Genomic DNA, 4826 nt, shown 5'->3' on the forward strand with positions numbered 1-4826 from the left:
TTTGGCTCTGGTGGGAGCAGTTTTAGGGGGATATGGGGTGGGACACTAGGGGGGCAGGGGTGGGGGGGGGTTCGGGGGATAGATGTACGCTGATGTAGGGGAGCTCTGGTGGGTCTGGAGATGCAACAGGGGGGAGATCCCTGCAGTCTTCAGTCACCACTGGAGGTATCCTACTCTGACTGTGGGGAACATTGGTCAGGCTGTAAGAAAGGTAGGACAGAGAGAGAGAGAGAGAGAGAGAGAGAGAGAGAGAGAGAGAGAGAGAGAGAGAGAGAGAGAGAGAGAGAGAGAGGAGAGAAGAAATATAGGCGGAAAGAAAAAAATAAATAAAAGAAAGAGGGGAAAAAAAGAAAGAAAGACTTAAAGAGAGACATAAGGAAGAAAGGGAGAGATAGAGGAACAAGTCAGATATGATGATAATTACGATTTTCACAGCAGCATTCATAATCAGTTGAACAGGTGCCTGATGGCAGCACAACTCTCTTAAACATTCGCTCGCCGTCCTATCTCTGCCTTTTAATAATTTCCTTGACTGATAGGAAGAAAATGGCTTTGGTCGTATTATCCCCAGTTTATATTCACAAAGTACATCAATTGCCAGGAGAGCTCCCCTGTTCTATATTTCATGAGCTGGCTTCAGTTTCGGGATGGGCATTTAAAAACAGAGACAGTGAATGTGCTGAGTCATGATCAGCTCTATAGAAAACGAGGTAATGAACAATGCTCTGCCCAGAAATCAATTTGTTTTTTTCATAAAATGCAGGTTTATTATAACGCCCGTGGTGATCCAACCGGAACAGCAGTGTCCCCTTTAATCCATGCATGGAGAAGGCTCACGGGGAACACTGAAATCAAATGGCCACTCTGTTACGAGCATACCGGATGTCTATATACACACACACACACGCACACACACACACACACGCACACGCACACGCACACGCACACGCACACGCACACGCACACGTACACACACACACACACACACACACACACACACACACACACATACACACACAGTAATGGGTGCTCTAAGGAAGCTGATTTGGCATGGTCAGTGATTTCATACACATGAATGAGGCCACTCACACACACACACACACACACACACACACACACACACACACACACACACACACACACACACACACACATACATAGACACTAGGTCTTAGTAGGAAGAAGGGAGACCCCAACATAACCCCTCTAAAATTATTTCCTGAGAATAATTGTATTGTAAATACAACCTAGAATAGAACCGTTCTATTCTTGTATTTGTGTGTTTTATATTTGAGTTTGAAAACATAACAGTTTATAACAGGCTACTGTACGTACGTAGTGTAACACTGAAAATGAAAAAAAGCCTACTGATAATCTTATCATAGTACTGTAATACATTTCAACATTGTTGAAAATCAATGACACACTCGCTAGTCAAGCCAAAATATTGCAATGCAATGGATTCGGTGAGTAATCCCCACTACTACCTAGTTAGTAATCCCCACTACTCATCTGTCTGTGTGTGTGTGTGTGTGTGTGTGTGTGTGTGTGTGTGTGTGTGTGTCTGCATATGAGGCAGTCCAGTGTGTGGTATCCCAGTGTGTCTTGGAGCTGCTCTCCACAGGCTCTAATGAACATTGAAGCCCTGTCAGGAGGCCACAAATCACAGCCCGGTCTCCAGCTCCCATAATGCAATTTTATTGGGCAAAATGACACCGCTGATTCAAGGTGACTCTGCTAATCCCCTTTGGCTCATTGGCTAGGTTCGGTAGTTAAGACAATGCTCCTTTCACATGTATTGTTAATTTCTAATACAAATGATGTCTCCAATTGCATTTGTTATTCACCGTTGTCATGGGCAGGGTTCTGATTGCACAGCTTTGCCTTTCTAATTACTGATATTCTTTTTTGCAGTGAACCATATTCAGATACACCAGAGGACATTCATTCAGGTTAAGGTGGATGCTAATCACCTTGGATTTGGGAAAAGCCATTTTCTCAGCCATTTTTATACCATAGTATGAATACCATAGTATTCAACTACCAGACATTCCTCCACATTTTATTTCTTTACTTCTGACAGAACATCTTGCAGCCTGTACTTCTCTTCATCCAGTCTGAACTTAAGAGTCAGACACTGCCACGGGAATGTCAATGCTCTTGACAGACTATCAAGACTTTGATACTGTCCAGGTCATGAGCTGGTTGATCACACACACCACACCACATGACTCCACGTGCATACTTGAACACAAATTTAACAAACACGCACCGGTAAAAACACACAACACAAACGTATATCCAACACACACACACACACAAACACACACACACAAACACACACTAGTTGTGCATGCGTGTGTGCATGTGCGTTTGTGTGTGTATGTGTGTTTTCAGCATATATGTCTGTCAGAGAGTTGAGCGGAGACCAGGCCACCGTGTCAGTCCTGATGAGGCTCAGTGGAGACCCTGGGTGCATCACACTCCACCTCACCTGACCACTGACGAGGCTGAGACAGCGCGGACAGCACAGACCAACAAGAGCAGTCACACCAAGCATCAAGCACTGTCATTTCTACATCACCCCTATGCCCCCCCCCCCTCCTTCCTTCCCCTCCCAACTGTCCAACTCTCCCTCTTTTGCGGTATATCAACACAGATCACACCATCCCCATCCCCCTCTCCACTTAAACCTTCCTATTCAACATCTTCCTCCCTCCACCCATACAGTATGACTCATCACATCTACTTAATGACTCTCAACCAAAGCGTAACCCTTACTTAACCCTCTCACCTGAACCAGACATTCCCTCCTTCTATAGCCTCACCATCCCCCTCAAACCTCCGCTCTTTCCTCACCCACACCGCCTCCAACCTCCACTTCTAAATCATCATCTCCCTAAAACCCTCAAACCCCAAAATGACCGCTCCCTCCATTGAATTCCTTCCACCCCTACTCAACCAACCCAATCTAATGCAATTAAAATTGCACCCTGACAAGCATCTTTACACCACAACCAGACACCACACCACCACCAAACTCAGAAAAGCACCCAAACCACACTGTGATACTCTCCTGGAGGGATGCCTGCTGCTGAGTAATTGCTGGAGAGATGAGTTCAGAGCACCACTGGCATTGAGAGAGTTAACACTAGGCTGTTTAGCTACCACTACTGTGAACTGTCTAAGGATGGCTGAAAATAGGCCCTGCTCTGGCGATAGCCTCTGTCTGCATGATGGATTGTAGCTCTGCTTCCCTTCAGCCTCTTTGGAGCTTTAAAAAAAACTCCAGGTCAAGTATTGCATGCCCTAACGTCTTTATTGCATTAAACCAAAGACAAATGAGTAGATTAAAGTTGTGCTTTTAGGACACCAACCCTCGCCTATTGAAAGTTTCACAAACTAGGGAACGTTTTTAAATTACTATTATATTCCAATCTGTGTGTTTTCACTGGCTCGTCAGTTTTCAATTATACAAATGTTGTTTTAAAATAGTGTTGCTCAAAATGGCATTCAAAATGAGAGAGCTTTGGAAGAAAGGATCTAGTAAAGTAGCAATCTTTTAAGCAATTAGCCACCTTTTGTTTTAATCCTGATGGTAATGAATGCTATGGCTATAAGTGCAACTATAGCATGGGCTAATGGATCCATCAGTATCACCATTAGAATGTGTGAAATGCATTTGTCCAAGATTCTGACTATAGTGTGTAGTGGAGACAATTCAATCAGTTGCAGATAGCAGGTTTCCAGGACAACAGCGATAATATGCGTAAGCAGAAATAATAAATAATTAAATGCATAATTAGATGCTAGGACAGTGGAAATAGTGTGGAACTGAAACACTGCATGTCAACTTGATTATTACTTTTTGCTTCACAAGAACAGTCTTATTAGTTATTCTGGAAAGCCGCTGTTTGTACTTGATTGAATTTGTCCCAAGTCCATCTCTCAGAGAGCACAAGCGGGTTGCTAGAATACAACCAAAAGCTACAGTACCTTGTTGCAGGTGTGTATGGGCTTTCACAACTATTGGGGGCAGTACTCACCTAATATGTTTTCATGAAGTCCTAATATGAAATCAATACATCCGAGGAGAACAGTATGAAGTAAACTAGGCAAAACATATTATATTCACTCTACCTGTAACAATGAAAAACAATGAGGGTGATAGTGTCTTTGCCTTTTATGCACTAGATTTAAACATATTCTTAACGCTGTGGTGCAATGTGATTTCAAAGTTTGCATGGCCATGCATCTAGTATAATCTAAAGATTGAAAAACGACTTTCTACGAATTTTCATCATGCCACATACTCAACTGATATCCAACCCCATACGAATAGGCTATCTATTCAAACAGGAGGTATTAATATATTCACCCATAGTCATGTCTGACCTGTCAGTGTCCTCACTCTTTGAAAGACAAGTGTGGGTGGAGGCAGAGGAGGAGGAGGGGTTTGGCGTTTGGTTCATTCCATCAGCATCAGATAGAGAGGGTCCAATCTGGAAAATGGGCTGACCCGCACGTAATCCCATCAGAAGGGAGAGCGCATGACCTCATCTGCAAGACAGAGCCTGAGCCCGCCTGCATGCCCGGTACATCTTCAGTCAGAAGATCTCATCAGACACTGATGTCATTACTGAGAGTGTAAGAGGGGGAGGAGGAGGAGGAGGAGGAGGAGGAGGAGGAGGGCGGGATGAAGGTAGAGGAGAAAAGTAAAAAGATGGATAAGAGAGAGAGAAAGAAGAGAAGTAAATGAGGTATGGGATAGAAAGAAAAAGGATACACCTGGCAAAGCTCAAAGTTTGGGTTCTCTTTCCCTCTCG

Source organism: Nansenia antarctica, assembly GCF_963989245.1.
Source record: "Nansenia antarctica genome assembly, chromosome: 5".
Taxonomy (NCBI): Eukaryota; Metazoa; Chordata; class Actinopteri; order Argentiniformes; family Microstomatidae; genus Nansenia; species Nansenia antarctica.